Raw genomic sequence first — 22,438 nt, 5'->3', positions numbered from 1 at the left:
TTTCTGTATCACACTTCATCTGAGAAACACAGGGCAGTTTATACTATAAAAACACAAAAATACACAAGATAATAACAGCCAAAACAATAACCCTCCCCTGCCAGAGGGAGGCTATAGATTGTTAGCCAAAGGCCTGGTTGGAGAGAGACATTTTAACTTGGCGCCTGAATAAATGTAAGGAAGCAGCCAGGTGGGCTTCACTGGGGAGAACATTCCGCAGGGGAGCCACTGCAGAAAAGGCCTGTTCTCATGTTGCCACCCCTCCCAGTCCCCTTGTGGGGTGGAGCACATGAAAAAGGGCCTTGGGTAATGTTGTCTTGCATCATTTCCCCCGCGAAGCCTATTTTGCTCCAAGCACATCCATGCAGATTTCCCCCAGAAGGATCAGGGGGTGAAAGAGCTCCAGCGATCCCATTTTACTTCAAGGTGGAGTTTAAATGCTGATAAATGCTTTTGTGGTGGGCTTTCCCTGCATGGAAATTATCTGAAACTGTTGGGATGGAAAATGCCCCACACTTCATATGTGCCAGACGGATGATCCCTGTCCTAATTTTCCTGGGCTCCATGTTCCAACACACAAATATATCAAGCTGCCTTGAACTCAGTCAGACCACTGAGCCGCATGGCTGCGATTGCCTCCTAATCTGGCAAGCAGCCAAGGGGACCTTCTGCATATGAAGTCTGGGCTGTGCCCCTGAGCAACAGCCATCTCCTCCCCAAATCCAGGATTCTCAGCAGCTTGGCTGGCATTCCGTCTTGCACCCTAAGCAAGAGTTGTACCCCTAACAATGACAGCAGGCGACTTGCCCTTTTGTATGTCATTTTCACTAAAATACTCATTTTTATGGACATGTTTCCCCAGCATAGGCATTTTTTAAAATGTTGACTGCCTGGAGAAAGGTGGCTTTTGAAGAACTGCTGTGTTGCAGTCATCATACCTATTTGGAAGGTGCAAATTTGATAATCAATCAATCAATCAATCAATCTTTATTACGGTCCAGAGACCCAACAAATCGTTACAAAGCAATGCACAATTCAGACAGCCTACCTCCAGGTTAAACAAGCATTTTGTTCAGACTTAAAGATTGGGATCATTGTTTCTTGCAAACACCGATAAAAACTTTGCCACTGCTAATGTTCTAGCATTTGTCCGGTCTTCCAATAGGAGCCTGACATACTGAGCCTCTGATTTTCCCAGGAAAGGTACCAGCAAGGGTAACATCAGTTCAGACCTGGCTTGCTCATATTTTGCACAGTGCAGCAAAATATGTTTTATGGAATCGATGTCTTGAGCACCCGAGCAAAGTCTGTCCTGGTAGGGAACTCCTCTCAAACTGCCATCCAACACTGCAGAAGGAAAGACGTTTAGTCTGGCTTTGGTGAATAACCTTTGATAATTTGGTACTGTCAGGCTTTTAATGTAAGATGTTAACTTAAAGACAACCCCCTTTTTGTACTCCTACTGCCAACAGATTACAGACTGCGTGTGATCAGGATTGCAAGTCACTGTGTGCATTATCCCATAATCTTTGCTTTAACGACTTTAGGGCGCCTTAAGCACCCTAAGCAAGAGCTGAACCTCTAACAATGACAGCAGGTGACTTGCCCTTTTGTATGTCATTTCTACTAAAATACTCATTTTTATGCACATGTTTCCCCAGTATAGGCATTTTTTAAAATGTTGACTGCCGGGAGAAAGGTGGCTTTTGAAGAACTGCTGTGTTGCAGTCATCATACCTATTTGGAAGGTGCAAATTTGATAACTTTTGCTGTTAAATGTGAACTGAATTTCTCCCCCCTTCCTGGAGGGAGGCTGTGTCCTGGGGAGAGTCTCATGGGTCAGTCAGAGAGGGGGTTCCCCACCCCCAGATGTATCCCCTATACCAGTGGTGCCCACTAGTGGTCCTTGGGGAGGGAAGCTGTGGGAATACTTTGGGGGGGGGGGGCTCTAAGAGGGAAGGGGTGGCAGCAGGAGGTGCTGGAGGTAGAAATGGCTTTGAAAAGCCACTATCCCTGGATCAGATCAAGTCCATCAGTTTTGCTGGATTAATTAAACTAGATAGTTTTTTTAATGGATTTTGAAGAAATATGTGATTAAGTGTTGCTGTTTTGAATTGTTATCTTAGTGCAAGCTGCTTTTCTGAATAATGCTTTCTATAAGGGAGGGAGCACTGGGGAGGAGTCTATGAAACCAAGGGGGAAGTTGCCCCCAAAGGTCTGAGCACCACTGACCTAGACCTTTGACTGTAACTCCCCAGGGATGCAGGCCGCATCCTGCCCTCAGCTCACAGCCCCCCCCATCAGACGTGCAGGTTCCACGGGGGAATGTGCCCAAGGCTTTAAGCTCTCTGTCCATAGCTGTCAATCTTCCCTTTTTTTGCAGGAAATTCCCTTATTTCAGCGCCGTTTCCCGCTGCTATCCTGGATTGTTAGATATCCCGTAGACTGTCTCCGGGACAGGTAAGGCTGCTGATCCCTTATTTTCAAATCCGAAAGTTGACAGCTATGTCTCTGACTCACTCTGGGCCGTGTCCAAGGTGAGCAAGTGCGTGGAAACGTGAGCTATGACACAAAGCCAGAGAGCTGCCGCGCTGGAGCCGCCCAACCAGTTGGCAGGAAAAGTCATCAGACAATGAGGCCCGTGGCTGAGTGACGGAGACCCGGCAAGATTCCCCGGTGACTCATTGACAGAAGCACCTGCTGCTAATGGGAGCTGCCTCATGCTGGGCTTGGCAGGGAAGCCGCTCCTCAGGCAAGCGCCACAAAGTGTTTTGCTCATCCAGTGGTTTTCTCAAGGCTAAAGTGAGTAAGAAGAGTCCCGCAGGATTGAACCACCTCATCTAGCATCCTGTTTCTCGCAGAGCCAAATAAGGGGATTGTGGGAAACCTACAGCCAAGACCCGCAGAGTGAGGCCATTTGTGGCCATAAACACGCTTTTGCGCTTCCTTCAAAATGTGGAAAGCCACCACTGCCAGATTTGGGGCCCCTTTTATGATGCTGCATCCCTCATCCCAGACCAAGATGCTCTTCAGAAGTTGCAGCAGTCCAGGGCTGGGGCTTCTGGGCCAGATGACCCTTCAGGTCCCTCCAACTCTGAGGGGTTCAGCACCCCCCATGACTGATGCCCTTTGTGCTCTGAGTCACTGGGTGCAGCTCTATAGCTTGGATGTTTCGCTTTCAACTTCTTTTGGGGAAGAATTTCCATTTGAGGTGGGAGCGGGTTCCTTACTTGGAAAGAATAAGCCTTCCCCAAACTATTGTTCCACAACTGGCATCTGTTGATATTGTGTTGCGGTTCCTGTTATGATAAGCGACTAAAATGAGAACTGGCAAAAATAACCTCAGCATTGTTTGGAAAGGCTTCCTTTTTGCCCAAACACAGTAAGGAGCAAAACATGTCTCTGCCGACCCGTGGCGAGGAACGTGCTCCGGTTCAAGGGCTGTCCTTCCTCAGGGGCCGTGTGCAGGGTGGGAGTGGGAGGCAAAAGTGGGACTTCTCTTGTGCTTGACCCAGAAGCTGTAGATGGAACTGTCTGCTGCAGCACAATTGCTGACAGGACTGAGGCCATGTCAGAACATAAGACCTCTGCTCCTCCTTTGCAACCAGGTCAAGTTCAAGGTGTTACTAAAAGGTAATGGTAAAGGCACCCCTGACCATTAGGCCCAGTCGTGGACGACTCTGGGTTGTGGCGCTCATCTCGCTTTATTGGCCGAGGGAGCCAGCGTACAGCTTCCGGGTCATTGTGGCCAGCATGACTAAGCCGCTTCTGGCAAACCAGAGCAGCGCACGGAAACGCCGTTTACCTTGCCGCCAGATAGGGCTCCTATTTATCTACTTGCACTTTGACGTGCTTTCGAACTGCTAGGTTGGCAGGAGCAGGGACCAAGCAACGGGAGCTCACCCCATCACAGGGATTCGAACCGCTGACCTTCTGATTGGCAAGTCCTAGGCTCTGTGGTTTAACCCACAGTGCCACCCGCATCCCCAAGGTGTTACTAAGGTAAAGGTAAAGGGACCCCTGACCATTAGGTCCAGTCGTGACCGACTCTGGGGTTGCGACGCTCATCTCACTTTATTGGCTGAGGGAGCCGGCGTTTGTCCACAGACAGCTTCCGGGTCATGTGACCAGCATGACTAAGCCGCTGCTGGCGAACCAGAGCAGCGCATGGAAACGCCGTTTACCTTCCTGCCAGAGCAGTACCTCTTCATCTACTTGCACTTTGATGTGCTTTCGAACTGCTAGGTTGGCAGAAGCAGGGACCAAGCAACAGGAGCTCACCCCGTCCCGGGGATTTGAACCACCAACCTTCTGATTGGCAAGTCCTAGGCTCAGTGGTTTAACCCACAGCACCACCCATGTCCCCAAGGTGTTACTACTAACATGTAAATCAGAGGTGGGTAAGGCTTACCTTGCCTGGGCTGGTTCACTGCCACAGAGCCCCCTCCATGGGCCAGATCAAGGCATGTGTGAGTATGCATGCCCGCGATTTCTGGCATCTGCGCATGAGCAGACGCAATTTCCAGCGCTGCTTGGCGAGTCTCCACACCGTGATGTGCCAGTTTAGTGCAGTGCATGGGGACTCGCCGAGCGGGTGGTTCAGTTCGGGGCAGCTCGTAGGCCGGTAAAATGGCCCCTGTGGGTTGCCGACCCCTGATGTAAATCCCTTAACAACTTGGGATCGGTTTACCCACGAGATCACCTCACCCAACATGTGCCCACTCAGCTGGTGGAACTGGCACAACTACAGGTGCCACCTACACTCTGGAACTCCCTGCCTATTGATACCAAGCGGGTGCCTTCCCTGCATTATTTTTGGCACCTGCTAAAATCATTCTTGTTTAGACAAGCAAACCCAAGTGTTTAGAAAGCTGGTGTGCATTTGAACCTTTTAGCATTTTAACTTTTTGTATGTTTTCAGCTATTGCCATTTTTACATTATAATTTTATTGAATCATTGAACTCTAGAGTTGGAAGGGACCACAAGAGTAATCTAGTCCAACTGCCTGCGATGCAGGAATCTTTTGTGCAACCCGTGACCCAGAGATTAGGAGTTGTTCTCTATCAACTGAGCTATCCCAGTTTTATATTGCTGTAAACTGCTTTCAGGTTCGTTTCTCACAATCAAGCAGTGTATAAATTTTATGAAATAAATAAAAATAAATCGAAGTAGATGGAGTAAAAGTTGTGTGCAGTACTTACACCTGAGCCACACAGAAGTCAGTGGTTTTCTATCCCACCCCCCCACTCCCAGCCCTACATCCAGACAGTATCAAAAGGATGTACTTCAAAGTTTTTTAAAAAAGCATAGGATATCACTGGAATGTACTCTCTCTCTCTCTCTCTCTCTCTCTCTCTCTCTCTCTCTCTCTCTTTAATAAAACCTCAAACGAAGGAGAGTCCTCAACCTCCCAAGAGAGACTGGTCCACTGAGTCTCCTCTAGTCTTTTCCAGACTAAACATACCCAGCTCCTTCAACCACTCCTAATAAGGCTTGGTTTCCAGACCCTGGATCATCTTGGTTGCCTTCCTCTGTACGTGTTCCAGCTTGTCAACATCCTTCTTAAATTGTGGTGCCCAGAATTGGACACAGTATTCCAGGTGTGGTCTGACCAAGGCAGAATAGAGTGGGACCATTACCTCCCTTGATCTGGACACTATACTTCTGTTGATGCAGCCTAGAATAGCATTAGCTTTTTTTTGCTGCTGCATCACACTGTTGACTCATGTTAAGCTTGTGGTCCACCAAAACCCCTAGATCCTTTTCACATGTGCTGCTAGTAAGCCAGGTGTTGCCCATCTTATATTTGTGCATCTCATTCTTCCTGCCTAAGTGCAAAACCTTTACATTTGTCCCTGCTGAAATTCATTTTGCTAGCTTGCGCCCAGTTCTCCAGTCTGTTAAGGTCTGTTAATGTCAATGTAATTTGTTCATGTAGGTTTGTTACAGTTAATTTATATTTGTTGGTATTTGACCCGCTCAAAGAACATGTCCCCAAACTGCATTCACTATGCATAAAAAAATGAATATCAAGGCAAGAATGAAAGCTTGAAGATGGATTCTCTTCGAGAAATTGCTCACAAAAGATTTGGCTGTGTTGCGTGCAAAGGTTTGTATCAGGAGAAACCCACGCTGAAGTGCTGGTGATTTTTTTAAAAAGAAAAACCACAAGCTGATATGGAACAGTGAAGCCCCCAACGTAAGACAGGGAAAAGCAAAAAAGAGAAATTGAAATTGATTCACCCACCGTTCTGTGGGACTTTGTTCTTGCAGTGCAGCTATAAAGCTGGAGGTGTGGATGGCCCCTGACTCACTTAGTGGTCTGGATGAATCAGCGAAGAGGTCTGGTTTCCCTAAGCAATGGCTTCCTTCTCCTTCCACAGGCCGCCCCCACAAACTGAAACTCTGTGGGTGTGAGACAATGAGAATTGCAATCCATGCAGAAGTGCTCCTTGTTCTTCACGGGATGCTCTTTGAAGGCTATTCTCCAGCTATCAAGCAGAACATCATGCTGCCTCTGTCCTCCTTTTAATAGAACGAGGAACTCAACAAACCTTCAGAGTGCACCTATTTCATGAGTCTGGTGTGTCTCTGAGGGCTGGCTGGCTCCAGGCCTCAGTGGGCCCTGAGAAGCGCTGGTGCCAGGTTTTGGAGGCCCTTGGCTGGTGGTACTGGGCCTCATCTCAGCATTGCTCTCCAACTCTACTTACAATGATCACAGTGGAACTAGAGATCTATAGAACCGTAGGGTTGGAAAGGATCCTGGGGTCATCTAGTCTAACCCCTGCAATGCAGGAATCACAGTTTAATAATCCCTGACAGATGCTCATCCAACCTCTGCTTAAGAACTCCTCCACCTTCCGAGGGAGTTGTCAACTGGGAGCCGCCTGTTTGTTTGTTTGTTTGTTTGTTTGTTTTTTAAAATAATATTTATTAATTTTCAACAATTTAAACACAACACTACAAAAAACCAAAGAAAAACAATATAACAATACAATACCGTACAAAAAAAACACACTACACAACACTAACACAAACAATTAACAAAACAAAACAAAAACCATTCAAAACACAATCCAATTTCAATATCTTATCTTTCATTCACATGTTTCCACGACCTCCTCACACCTCCCTTTTTGTCTTCCACTTCTATTAATTGTTTCAGCAATTCCTCTCCATCTTCCTCTATTTTCTATCCTATAATTATCTTAACACATTCTAACCTTATTTTTCCCTTTAATGCCCTATTAATCTATCTATACCTAATTCCTTATAACATTTCTACTAAAGCCATATAACTTCATTCCAACATTTTTCTAACATTCATTAATTTTACAGTATTTCTGTAAGTAGTCTTTAAACTTTTTCCAATCTTCTTCCACCGATTCTTCTCCCTGGTCTCGGATTCTGCCAGTCATTTCCGCCAATTCCATGTAGTCCATCAACTTCATCTGCCATTCTTCCTGTGTGGGTAAATCTTGTGTCTTCCAATACTTCGCGATAAGTATTCTTGCTGCTGTTGTTGCATACATAAAAAAAGTTCTATCTTTCTTTAACACCAATTGGCCTACCATGCCCAGGAGAAAGGCCTCTGGTTTCTTCAAAAAAGTATATTTAAATATCTTTTTCATTTCGTTATAAATCATCTCCCAGAATGTCTTAATCCTTGGGCATGTCCACCAAAGGTGGAAAAATGTACCTTCAGTCTCATTACATTTCCAACATTTATTGTTGGGCAAATGGTATATTTTTGCAAGCTTGACTGGTGTCATGTACCACCTATAAAGGGAGCCGCCTGTTTGTTGTTTTACGGAACAGCAATGAGTTTGAATGGCCTGATCGTCTTTCTTCAAGGCATCTGATGAAGCAGACTCATCCGTGACCATTGATCACTGAGGGTCTGGCAACATTCGGGGGGGGCACTCCATTTGACCCCTCTGCCCCCTTACCTATTCCAATGAAAGTGCTTGTCTTTTCTCTTCGCCAAACACTGAAGTCTCTAGTGGCAAGAGAAATCAAAGGCAGGAGGCCTGAGCACAGGGTTTCGATTGCTTAACTGGGACATGAAATCCGATGATGATCTGGCATGCTAAAGGCGACTCGGACCAAGCCAGGTAATGCTGATGTCTCTGGCACCGTGGTCTGCTTCCGCTTGACTGGCAGCATACAGGAAAGAAAATGCCATAATTTTTCGCCCACTCGTTCCCCATTTGCCTTTCAGTTTCACGAAAAACTATGGCAGCTTTTGGACATTCAGGAAATGTCCCTTTTGTGTCACGTAGAGTGAGTTTCTATTTCAGGGTCTGAGGCAAGCAGGCCTCACCCTCTGTCAACAGGAAGGCTGCAGGAATGCAAAGCAGAGGTTACCTGGGACATCCTGAAATGGGACAAGGGAAGGATGGGCTTGTACGTAATTGTGCCAAGTCAGAGGTGAGTCTCCCTTTCGGGCTACAGGATCTATGACTGCGTGTGCCTTGCCAACTGTCTGACTAAGTCCATGCTCATATTTTGCCCATTGTTCTCCCTCAAAGGTCCTCATCAGGTGCAAGGATGGCCTTTATTTCATTTTGGCTATACAAACTTCACTCCAGTCCAAAAGTATGTAACCCATAACAAAGAAACAAGAGCATCAGTCTATTGGTTTATCAGTCTTGGTTTCTGTTCCTTTCTCAAAGTTTCCAATCTTAAAGTCAATTCCCAAAGAGTTTATTTGCATAGAAGTGTGGGAATTGCAGCTCTTTTGGGGGAAAGAGGAGTCTTCTAACAGCTCTCAGTGACGTTAACAAACTACAGTTCCCAGGATTCTTTGGGGGAAGCCATGACTGTTTAAAGTGTAAAGTGCAGATGGAGACTTAAAGGTAAAGGGACCCTTGACCATTAGGTCCAGTCATGGCCGATTCTGGGGTTGCGGCGCTCATCTCACTTTATTGGCCGAGGGAGCCGGCGTACAGCTTCCAGGTCATGGCCAGCATTTCTAAGCCACTTCTGGAGAACCACAGCAGTGCACAGAAACGCCGTTTACCTTCCCGCCAGAGCAGTACCTATTTATCTACTTGCACTCTGAAGTGCTTTCGAACTGCTAGGTTGGCAGGAGCTGGGACCGAGCAATGGGAGCTCACCCTGTCACGGGGATTCGAACCACCAACCTTCTGATCGGCAAGTCCTAGGCTCTGTGGTTTAACCCACAGTGCCACCCGCATCCCAGATGGAGACTTACTCTCCCTTTATTACTCTCGTCTCAGATTACCGTATCTACTGAGGGCTACAACAGAAAGACGGGGAGTCATCATTTTGTGACTCTCTAAAGCAGGAGTAGGGAATCATTTTCAGCGGGAGGGATGCACCCCTTTCTGGGCAGCTGTCTTGTGGGGGGGGGCACATACCAGTTGTGGGCGGGGACCAAAAAGGGGTAAAGTTATGAATATGCAGTAGACTAGTTTCTGCTCTCGCTCTCTCTCTCTCTCTCTCTCTCTCTCTCTCTCTCTCTCTCTCTCACACACACACACACACACACACACCTTTGTTCTCCACCCAAGTAAGCAAGAAACCCCATCAGAATTCAAACTCAAGGAGGGTGTGAAGCACAGCCAGTGGGGCCTGGGGACAGTCCCGAGGCCCACATCGAGAAGCATTCGGCCCCCCAGGCCCAACGACCCCCCACCCCTGCTGCAAAGTTCTGTGTGTATCAGTAACACTTCATGAAGTCTAAAAGTTATGCATATGGAATACAGTGGTACCGCGAGTTACAAACTCTTCAGCTTACAAACTCCGCTGACCTGGAAGAGTTACCTCGAGTTGAGAACTTTGCCCCAGGATGAGAACGGAAATTGTGTGCCAGTGGTGCAGCGGCAGCAAGAGGCCCCATTAGCGAAAGCACACCTCTAGCTAAGAACAGTTTCAGGTTAAGAACGGACCTCTGGAACGAATTAAGTTCGTAAAGGTTATCTTGTCTGGTCCTTTGCCTGCATAGGAAATCGACTGTTCTTGGCCTTGCATCAGAAATGCAGGAAGCTTTGTGTGGATGGATGCTTGTTGCAGTGGGTCAACTTTGGAATAATTGGAGTAACTTGCAAAGTATGGAGGGGACTTGATCCAACTGGCCTCCCTTCTTTGCCATGTTTTGCATCATTTGCATGAGGCTTTGCATCGAGTTCAAGGTGTTACTATTGGCATATGTAAAGCCTTGGGACCAGTTTACCTATGAAATTGCCTTGCCCCACTGGTGCCCACCCAATCACTTGGGCCAGTTTCCAGGGCCCACACAATCTCCGCTCCACAGTCGTTTAGTGTGGCAGCTGTACCCTCCCTTCCAGATCAAGTAGGCCCCTTCCCAGTATTCTTTCCACCGGCTTCTAAAAACATCCTTGTTTAGACAAGCCTACCCAGAAATTTAGAAAGCTGCTGTGAATTTTAACCTGTTTAGTATTTTAACTTTCTGTATGTTTTAAAGTCTTGTAGTATTTTCCTTGTTTTATTGTTTTAGCTTTTGAGGCTTTTCCTTCTTTATTTCAACCAGGCAGTGCGTACATTTCATGACATACATAAATTCAGTGGTACCCTGAGTTACAAACGCCTCAGGTTACAAACGCTTTGGGTTACAAACTCCGCTAACCTGGAAGAGTTACCTCAAGTTGAGAACTTTGCCCCAGGGTGAGAACGAAAATCGTGTGCCGGCGGCGCAGTGGCAGCAAGAGGCCTCATTAACGAAAGCACGCCTCTAGTTAAGAACAGTTTCAGGTTAAGAACGGACCTCCGGAACGAATGAAGTTCGTAACTAGAGGTACCACTGTAGAAAAATTGGAAGAGAAGGCTATTCTGGCATCCGTCCACCTCTCCACAAAACCTATTTGACTCTTCTATTTTCCTCTTCATCAGTCCATGATGCTCATCACTCAACACAGTTTGCTCAAGACAAAAGGTATGCACAGGCACAGCAATGAGCGAACCGTGTTGAGTGATTAGCATCATGGACTGATGAAGCTTGCTGCGAAACCTGGATAATATCCGGAGAACAGGTCTCATCTGTTTGGCTTCAACTGATCATTTGGCTTTGTGCTTCCAGCTAACGACCACTTGAAGAAGGCTTTCAGGCAACCGCTCCTACGTTTATTGCTTTGTGCTTCCAGTGAACGACTATTTGTTCCAGCTTTGTTGTGATATATTTATCGCATACATAACCAGTACAGCAACGAGAGAGACACTGGTACATTCTATGTTCATGAGTATCTCTGGGCTTGGTTATGCACATTGCATTTTAGTTTGTCACATGAAAGATTGTTTTTTCCTGCTCTGGAGGGTAGGACTTGAGCCAGTGGCTTCAGATTACAGTGGTACCTTGGGTTACAAACGCTTCAGGTTACAGACTCTGCTAATCCAGAAATAGTACCTCGGGTTAAGAACTTTGCTTCAGGATGAGAACACCGTGGTGGTGGTGTGGCGGCAGCGGGAGGCCCCATTAGCTAAAGTGGTGCTTCAGGTTAAGAACAGTTTCAGGTTAAGAACGGACCTCCGGAACGAATTAAGTACTTAACCCGAGGTACCACTGTACTCATTGTCTAGTTGGTTTATGAGGGTATATATTTATTCCATTAAAATTGTTCTTTATATTCATAAGCCAGTTCTGGTGTTGTTGGTTTGTTGTTCAATTATTGTTATAACACCTGATACATTTTGTGTATACTTACTGTAACAACTTCATGGTGAGTACCATGTTTTTTCTTTTTTTTTTAAGGAAAAGCACCGGACAGAAGCAAAGTCCTCACTTCTCATTTATTGGTTTCTTCTTCCCTCCAGACAAACCAATTCAGACTCGAGTGTCTCCTTCCTGATTGAGATCACGGGGCTAAAAATAATTAAAGAAATAACCCCCACCCCCAAAGCCCTTGGAGGTACAATGCCACATTCTTTCAATTGCTTCCTCCTTTTCCTGGGAATGACGAAGGTCACTTCCCATTAGCGGAAACACATGGAAGGTTATTTACCTATTCATTTTATTCATGGTATTTATAGTCTCCTTTCATGTACCAAAAATCAAAATACAAAATCATATAAAAAGGACCGATAAATGTCTATATTCTGTCATAAGGCTGCAATTTATTGTGGGTTCAAAATGTGAGGTTGTACATCTGTCTCTGGCTCCATCTGCACTACACACTAAAAACAGGATCATACCACTTTAAACAGTCATAAACTCCCCCAAAGACTCCTGGGAAATGTATCTTGTAAGGGGGCTGAGAGCTCACAAAACTACAGTTCCCAAAGGGGTTTAACAATCAAACAACCTTCCTAGGGAAATCTGGGAATTTTTGGCAGCATGGCAGCCAACTCCAGGAGGCCGTGGCTGCTTAAAGGTAAAGGGACCCCTGACCATTAGGTCCAGTTGTGACCGACTCTGGGGTTGCGGTGCTCATCTCGCTTTATTGGCCAAGGGAGCCGGCGTACAGCTTCCAGGTCATGTGGCCAGCATGACTAAGCCACTTCTGGTGAACCAGAGCAGCGCACAGAAACGCCGTTTACCTTCCCACTGGAGCAGTACCTATTTATCTACTTGCATTTTGACATGCTTTTGAACTGCTAGGTTGGCAGGAGCAGGGACTGAGCAACGGGAGCTCACCCTGTCACGGGGATTTGAACCGCCGACCTTCTGATTGGCAAGTCCTAGGCTCTGTGGTTTAACCCACAGCACCACGTCCCTCGTGGCTGCTTAGGCACCCACAACAACATAATGGTGAGGGCTGGGCATACACAAACTCAATGAGAAAAGCCACCAGGTGGCAGCAGTGCTCCCTTTGACAGAGAAGCAGTCAATATTCTTCTTAAATTGTGGAGTTCAAAACTGGACACTGTACTCCAGCTGTGGTCTGACCAAGAATAGAGTGGCACAATGACTTCCCTTGATTTGGACACTATATGTCTGTTGATGCACCATTAGCGCTTTCTTTCTCTCTTTGCTGTCGTATAACACTGTTGACTCCACTAAGACCCCAAGATCGTTTTCACATGTACTACTAGTAAGGTAGGTGTCTCCCATCTTATATTGGTGCATCTGGTTCTTCCTGCCTAAGTGAAGAATCTTATGTTTGTCTTTATAGAATTTCATTCTGTTAGTTAAGGCCCAATTCTCCAATCTGTTCAGGTCATCTTGAATCCCAATTCTGTCTTTAGAGGCATTGGCTACCCCTCCCAGTTTAGTGTCATCTGCAAATTGGATGAGCATCCCCTCAATTCCTTCACCTTCATTTATAAAGACACAGAACAACAACGAACCCCTGACAGAACCCTGTGGCGCCCACTTGTCCCTCGTTTCCAGGATGATGAGGATCCATTAGTGAACACTCTTTGGGTTTGGTCAGTCAACCAGCTACTGATCCATCTCACAGTTACCTCATCGAGGCCACATTTTACCAGCTTCTCTGCAAGAATACCATGGGGGACTTTGTCAAAGCCTTGGTAAAATCAAGATACATTATGTCCACAGCATTTCCCATATCTACCAAGCTCTATCAAAAAAAGAAATGAGACTTATCTGGCATTACTTGTTTTTGAGAAGCTCACGCTGGGTCTTGGTAATCACAGCGTCCTTTTCTAAGTGCTCACAGACCAACTGTTGAATTATTTGTTCTAGGATTTCCCCTGGTATCGGTGTCAAGCTTGCTGGTCGGTAGCTACCTGGGTCTTCTTTCCCCCACTTTTTGAAGATGGGGACAATATTTGCCCACTTCCAGTCTGTAGGGACCTCACCTGTTCTCCAAGAATTCTCAAAGATTATCATCAGAGGCTCTGAGATTACATCCACAAGCTCCTTTAGTACCCTTGGGTGCAGCTCACCAGGCCCTGGAGATATGAATTCATTTAAAGTAGCCTGGTGTTCCCTTACCACCTCTTTTCCTATCTTGGGCTGCAGTTCCCTCCTAACATCATTTATTCTGTCATCACCAGGTAGGGTGTTGTTTTCCTTTTGGGTGAAGACGGAGACAAAGCAGGTGTGGGATGCTCTCCCCAGGGAGGTTCACCTGGCACCTTCATTGCACACCTTTAGGCTCCAGGCAAAAACATTCCTCTTTAACCAGGCTTTTGGTTCACTGACATTCAACGTCCTTTTAAAACGTTTTTTGGGGAGTGTTAAGGGTAGTTTTTATGTTACGCATTTTGTGTTTTTTAATTGTGATTTTATTCTGTGAACTGCCCTGAGACCTGTGGGTATAGGGTGGTATACAATCTCATAATAATAATAATAATAATAATAATAATAATAATAATAATAATAATGCAGTTCTGCCTTCTCTCTGTTCCCTAATAGCATTTCCCCATCTTCTCCATGCAGAGAACCTACAACTAGCTTGTTCTTCCTCTTTTTTCAAACATACCCGAATAAACATTTTTTAAATTTATTGTTGACCTCTCTTGCAAGCCTGAGCTGATTCTTAGTTTTAGCCCGCCTGACATTCACCCTGAAACTGTTGGCTATTCGTGTAGACTCCTCCATTGTGATTTCCACTTTCTTCCATTTCTTATACACACCATTCTTAAATTTCAGCTCATCTGTAAGCTCCTTATGCAGCCACAATGGTTTCTTTAGATGTCTCCTACTTTTCTTTCTTGTTGAAACTGTCTGCATTTGTGCCTCCAATATTTCACCTTTAAGAAACTCCAGTCCAACTTGGACTCCTTTTTCTTTGAGTATTTCAGACCATGGGATCTCAGCTCCTGAAGCTTTTTGAAGTTGGTCTTCTTAAAGTCTAGAGTGCATGTCTGACTACATTTAGCTTTCCCTTGCCATCACTTCCTCCCAAGTTTCCCATTACTTCATCAACCAGTTCCTCCCTGTTGGTGAGGACCAAGTCAAAGACAGATGATCCCTTTGTTGCTTCTTCAAACTTCTGGGAAAATGAAATTGTCAGTGAGGCAACCAGTTACAAATGTACCTCACAGTTACCTCATCCAGGCCACATTTCATCAGCTTCTCCACAAAAATACCATGGGGGACTTTGTCAAAAGTCTTACTGAAATCAAGATACACTATGTCCACAGCATTCCCCTGATCCACCAGACTTGTAACACTATCAAAAAAAGAAATTAGTTTGGCATGTGTATTATTTTCAAAGAGGGGGTAGTACCTCTGGTGGGGGACACGTTGTGCTCCTTCTGAGGTAATTGTCCACCTTGGTCCCCACCCTGCACTCAGCTCTCCCCTGTGGCTCCTAGAAGTTGTCAGCAGGCGACAGCGGTCACACACCGGGGAACAACTTCGACTGGCCAGCTAAACCAGGTGAGGGCCGCCAATGGGTCTCAAATCTTCAATGAGTTAGGGACCTGCCCTGCATGTGAAGACAAGACTCCGGCGGACAGAGCAGATGAGACCAAGAGTGGGTCCAACGGTCAAGAAGGCAGTTTCTGCATGTGCTGTAGAGGGAAGTGGGGGGCAGATGGGAGAAGATCTAGGAGAAGGAAAATTCTGGTGCTAAATTCTGCTACCTTGTGGAATATCTTCAGGAAAAGAAAAGGCTCAGGAGTAAACCCTACACAAATCTGGAGTGGAGTCCCCAATATGGTGCCTTGTACACCTTGTACACCTCCTTTCAGCAACTCCTGCAGCCAAGCCAGTGCCAAACATATTGGTCTGCTTCCTTTGGACCACATCAGTGAGGCCAAGAGGGAGGTCCCATCATCTGGGCAGCCTAGGACCTCTATACACACTGACCAGGCTTGCTCCCTGGGGAGGTCACTTTGATGCTGCTCACATACCAGTTTGACTTCACTTACTTAGGTGCACTCCAACGTCTAGTGAGATAGAGAGATGTCAACAACTCTGCTCAGCATTTACACTGGATGCAGCCCTTAGGTAAAGGTAAAGGGACCCCTGACCATTAGGTCCAGTCGTGACCGACTCTGGGGTTGCGGCGCTCATCTCGCTTTATTGGCCGAGAGAGCCGGTGTACAGCTCCGGGTCATGTGGCCAGCAGGACTAAGCCGCTTCTGGCAAACCAGAGCAGCACATGGAAACGCCGTTTACCTTCCCGCCAGAGCGGTACCTATTTATCTACTTGCACTTTGATGTGCTTTCGAACTGCTAGGTTGGCAGGAGCAGGGACTGAGCATCGGGAGCTCAAGGTTTGCACTAAAATGGAAACTCAGCAAATTTCTCCTTTGCCCCTGAGACTTGCCAATAATCTTTTGCCTAGGGTTGGGGCAGGAGTCAGAGCCGTCTTTCCCATAGGGCTTAGTGGTGCGATGCGCCACGGCGCCGGCCTCTCAGGGGCGCCCAAGGGAGTGGGGGAGCTGCATGGCTTTGCCGGCGGCTTCCCCTTTTCTTGCATGCCCGCCAGCTGCGCCCCATCAACCATATGGCTGGTTGGCGCACAGCTTCCCTCCCAAGCCTCTGTGGGGATTGCTTTCCAGCCGCGGCATGGGGGAGAGTCTCCCCCTATGGCTGGCAGTGCGCAGCTTCGCGCCCCCCCCACTATCCGTGGTAATTTGGGGGTGCTGGGCGGATATTTGCACCCCGGCGCCGTATCTGCTAAAGACAGCCCTGGCAGGAGTTATGGGCTCAGCTTGAGTCCAGTATACGATTGGGGATGCAACGCCATTGCCCTCCATCACAGATCTGAATTTCAGATGGATTTATGCAGCACATATGATAAGGAAACCTGTGGTTCTATATTGTGTCAAGGCAGTTGCTAGATATTCCTGACTTGGTCTCCTGTGGATTAAATGAACTGCTGGCGATTTCTCATGCTGTGGGTGGAGTCTGCCATCTAGTGGTAAATTTATTTGATTTGATTTGTAGGATTTCTTCCTTGTCCTTCACCAGAAATTGTCAGGGCGGGTTACGACAATAAAATTTAGCTGTAAAAGTAATAAAAACAGTACATTTGTGAAAACAAGTAAAAGTGTTCCAAATGTAGCAAAAGAGGTGGGACCCGCAAAACACCTTAAATGTTGGTGCAGTTTTGAAATCAGTGGTTATAATCAGGGCAGTTTTGAAAGGCCCAGTCCACCACCTCGATTCAAAATGGCACCTGATTGTACCCAAACACAGAGAGGAAACCTGCTCCTCGAATTTAGGAACCATCATGCAGAAATTGGTTACAATAGTGGTTCCCAATTACGGGTCTGGGGATTTTAGGGTATAGCTAAAATTATTTGCTTATTTGGGGCTACCCCACATTTTATTCAAAAAAATTGCAGAGGTTACTACGATAGAGCTATCAAAATTTTCAGAAGTAGAGGGTCCGTGGCTTGGCTTTTGAAAAATAGGGGGTCCTCTGTAATTAGCTAACTGGGAACCACTGGGTTATGATATATTTAGAGGTGTTCAGATGGTAGTGAACAAGCTGCTATCTAAAATATAAAGGTGCTCCCCTAGGTGGTTCTGAAACAATGAGCCTTGCTGGCAAAGCTGAGTATATCCATGAGGCAGAGCTGACCATTTTATCTCAGGGAAATCTGGGCTCCTTTGTGGAAGGCACTTCACTTCTCCACAGGCTTGTGAGGATGAAACCTACATGTAGGTAGAAGCTCACCTGTCAAAATATTGCTATGTGCCAGACAACTGTGGAAAATTGCATTCTCTCCTTGTCTCTCTCTTGTCAAAGCACCTCTGGGCACAATTCAGAGGGCTGGTTATGACCTAGAAAGAGTTGCTTGGCTTAGATCCAAGCCATGGGTAGGCAACCTAAGGCCCGGGGGCTGGATGCAGCCCAATCGCCTTCTAAATCCAGCCCGCAGACGGTCCAGGAATCAGTGTGTTTTTACATGAGTAGAATGTGTCCTTTTATTTAAAATGCACCCCTGGGTTATTTGTAGGGCATAGGATTAAGTCCATCCCCCCAAAATAATATAGTCCGGCCCCCCACAAGGTCTGAGGGACAGTGGACGGGCCCCCTGCTGAAAAAGTTTGCTGACCCCTGGTCCAGGCTATCTGAAGGACCATATCCTCCCAATATGAACCGGCTGTTTTTAAGAAAAGGGCTGGTGCTGTTTTTATTGTAATTATATGCATGTTTTAATCTATGTTTTAGCTGTTGCTATTTGAGTCCCTGTCGGGTGGAAAGGTGGGACATAAATAAATATAATTAATAATAATTTATATCCTACCCTTCAGCAAGAAAATCCCTAGAGTGGCTCAAGAATCAATAATAATAACACAGTTGCTGCCCCCCCCCACCTTGCAAAGGGAATTCTTAAACGCCACAAGCTATTTTTATCACTGTTATAAGAATTTAAGGTCTCAAATATATAAATTAAATGTTCAGGAATTTACAAGGCAAACACATACATAAGTATGTAAACCACATGTCTCAAATGGTACAGGAGAACAATCCTGAAACCATTTTGACTCCCAAATTAACCTCAAATGTTTCTCTGCAAGGAGGAATGAAATGGGAAAACCTCTCCATTGTCTTTTGCTTACCTGTCTTTAGGGCATCTTTGTAAGAATAGGGTGAGCGTGTGACCTGGATTCAGGAATTAAAGTATTTACCATCACAAAAGAATAGCCAGGCTGCCCAAGTAAGCAATCATTGGCCACTGTCAGGTACCCTGGCAGACAGGATTTCTGTTGTAGACCGCCTCCTTCTGTGATGTATGTATGATGTTTTTGGAGGTGGTCTTGAGCTACCATATAGTGAAAGCTCTGGTTTTCCCAGTAGTGATGTATGGAAGTGAGAGCTGGACCATAAAGAAGGCTGATCACCGAAGAATTGATGCTTTTGAATTATGGTGTTGGAGGAGACTCTTGAGAGTCCCATGGACTGCAAGAAGATCAAACCTCTCCATTCTGAAGGAAATCAGCCCTGAGTGCTCACTGGAAGGACAGATCATGAAGCTGAGGCTCCAATACTTTGGCCACCTCATGAGAAGAGAAGACTCCCTGGAAAAGACCCTGATGTTTGGAAAGATGGAGGGCACAAGGAGAAGGGGATGACAGAGGACGAGATGGTTGGACAGTGTTCTCAAAGCTACTAACATGAGTTTGACCAAACTGTGGGAGGCAGTGGAAGACAAGAGTGCCTGGCGTGCTATGGTCCATGGGGTCACGAAGAGTCAGACACGACTAAACGACTAAACAACAACAACTTGAGCTACAAGATGGGCAATTTCAAAAGTCTATATAAGGGCTTGCACACCATTGTTCTGGGTTCCTCCTCCCTCCTGCCTGGGGGTGTGTGTGAGACCCTCTTGCAACAATTTAATAAAGATAAGGCTTACTAGCTGCTTTGCTTCTCAATATTCTCTGGTTGGCGTCTGTTATTTTCTCCTACCGATAGGGAACCCACGTAAGGACTCTTGGATACCCCATAAGGGAAAAGGAGCAGATTTTGTTTACATCGTCACGAAGAGCACTTCTGAAAAGAGGCTTTGGCCATCCCAGGAGGAGCGGAGAACCCAGCCACTGGCGGACTGGCCAGGGTGTCAGCTTGCCCAATGGCAAGTAGGCCATCTTAAATATTAGACAATAAGTTTAAAAGGTTAATTGCCTTTGAGCCTTCTTCATGGATCACTGCCTTGTTGTGGCCAAGGGGCTTGAATAACTCAGAGAAGCTATGAGCTATGCCATGCAGGGCTACCCAAGACAGACAGGTCATAGTGGAGAGTTTGGACTAAACGTGATCCACCTGGAGTAGGAACCAGCAAGCCACTCCAGTATCCCTGCCAAGAAAACTCCATGGACAAAAACAACAGGCATACTCTTGACTGCAAAAAGATCAAACCTATCCATTCTGAAGGAAATCAGCCCTGAGTGCTCACTGGAAGGACAGATCGTGAAGCTGAGGCTCCAATACTTGGGCCACCTCATGAGAAGAGAAGACTCCCTGGAAAAGACCCTGATGTTGGGAAAGATGGAGGGCACAAGGAGAAGGGGACGGCAGAGGACGAGATGGTTGGACAGTGTTCTCAAAGCTGCTAACATGAGTTTGACCAAACTGCGGGAGGCAGTGGAAGACAGGAGTGCCTGGTGTGCTCTGGTCCATGGGGTCACGAAGAGCAGGACACGACTAAACGACTAAACAACAACAACCTTTGAGCAGCTTGAAAATACAAATTCCAAGATAATACAATCAACTATGAAACAACTATTAACATGTTAATCCAAATTATTAAGATTATGATACAAGAAAGAATTAGTCATGAAGTTTCTCAAGCAGAATATTATTCTATTCAAGTTGATTCAAGACAAGATAATTCATCCATCCATCAGTTTGACATTATTATCTGGTATGTACTTAAAGGGGTTATCTGTGAGCAACTGCTTTCAGTTGTGCCATGTAATGATGGTATAGGACAGGGACTTTTTGATCTGTTGAAACACTTAAAATTGATCCCCCAAAATGTTTGTCTGATAGTACAGAGGGAGCTGCAAGCTACCATGGCCAGTATAAAAGGTAAAGGGACCCCTGACCATTAGGTCCAGTCGTGGCCGACCCTGGGGTTGTGGCGCTCATCTCACTTTATTGGCCAAGGGAGTTGGCGTACAGCTTCCGAGTCATGTGGCCAGCATGACTAAGCCGCTTTTGGCGAACCAGAGCAGCGCATGGAAACACTGTTTACCTTCCCGCCGGAGTGGTACCTATTTATCTACTTGCACTTTGACGTGCTTTCGAACAGCTAGGTTGGCAGGAGCAGGGACTGAGCAATGGGAGCTCACCCCGTCACGGGGATTCGAATCAGCAACCGTTGGATCGGCAAATCCTAGGCTCTGTGGTTTAACCCACAGTGCCACATAATGGTTGACAAAGTAAGATTATTGATGTGGCTGATCAACATGTTCCCATACGGTGCTATGCCCATGTCTTGAATTTGGTGATAACTGAAACAGCAAAATGTTTCGCGCCTGCGGTTTCTTTTTTAATTTGCTCCAGAATTTAGCAACTTTTGTGAAAACACCATACAAGAGAATGGCTGTACAGATTGAAGTTGTTGGAAAACATATAGGACAAGAAAAAATGAAATGATTAAGTTAATTGGTGAGACAAGAAGGTCAGGAAAATCCAATGCAGCAATAACTTTATTTGGATGTTTTGCTGCTGCTGCTGTTAGTACATTCGTAAATCTATTGACGTGCTTATAATTAATGATACAAGATTCAGACAAGTTTGATGCACAAACAGAACAAGAAGCAAATGTTTTACGTCAAGGTCTTACAAAGTTTGAAAAAACATTGACAGCATTTATTTACTTGTATATATTAGAAACTACAGCCCGTTATCAAGTTATTTGCAGACAAGTCATTTAGATATGTTTACTGCATGGAGTTTAGTAAATTCAGCTATAACAAAGTTGAAGGAAAAGACAAGAACATTTGATAACGTTCGCAGCAAGGCATTGGAATTTGTAAATAAATGTAACAAGAAGATTTCACAGTTGAACGTGGATGGAAATCAAACATTGGAAACTGGCTCTTTGGAAATAGCTTTGCCAATTAAGAGGCAGAGTATAGATCAGGGGTCAGCAACCTTTTTCAGCCATGGGCTGGTCCACCGTCCCTCGGACGGACTATATTTTGGGGAAAAAATATGAACGAATTCCTATGCCCCACAAATAACTCAGAGATGCCATTTTAAATAAAAGGACACATTCTCCTCATGTAAAAACACCAGGCAGGCCCCACAAATAACCCAGAGATGCATTTTCAATAAAAGGACACATTGTACTCATGTAAAAACATGCTGATTCCTGGACCGTCTGCGGGCTGGATTTAGAAGGCGATGGGGCCACATCTGGCCCCTGGGCTTTAGTTTGCCAACAGCAGCAAGGATATTGATTGCAAAGTATTGGAAGACACAAGAACTACCCACACTGGAAGAGTGGCAGACCAAGGTGATAGACTACATGGAATTGGCAGAAATGACTGGCAGAATCCGAGACCTGGGAGAAGAGTTGGTGGAGGAAGATTGGAAGAAATTTAAAGACTATCTGCAGAAATACTGTAAAATTGATGAATGTTAGAATGATGTTGGACTGAAAATAAGTGGTGTTGGCAATAAGAGTAATAAGAATATGTAAATATGGATTGACAATGGATGAAAATATATTGTTATAATAGGTTAAGACCAGAAGTTAAGATAAATGAAAGAAGGCAAGGATTTGCTGAAGCAATTATATAAATGGGAATACAAAAAGGGGAGGTGTGAGGAAGTCAAGAAAATAAGCAAATGAGTTTAATAATTTTGAAAACTGAATTTGTTCTTAAACTTTTTTCTTTTTTAGCTATTTTTTCTTTTTTTTGTTTTATGTATCTACATTCTGTATGTATTTTTTTTAATTTTGTAATTTTTTGTTTGCAACTTTCTTAATTTGCAAATCTATGTTTTCCCCCCTCTTTTTTTGAAAAATGCTTAATAAATATCTTATTAAAAAAAAAAAGTTTGCCTACCCGTGGGTTATGCACTTCTCTAGGAATAAGTCCCATTGAACTCAGTGCTTACTCCCCAAAAA

The sequence above is a fragment of the Podarcis muralis genome, chromosome 9 (genome assembly GCF_964188315.1).
Source record: "Podarcis muralis chromosome 9, rPodMur119.hap1.1, whole genome shotgun sequence".
NCBI lineage: Eukaryota > Metazoa > Chordata > Lepidosauria > Squamata > Lacertidae > Podarcis > Podarcis muralis.
This window is presented reverse-complemented; position numbering follows the sequence as displayed.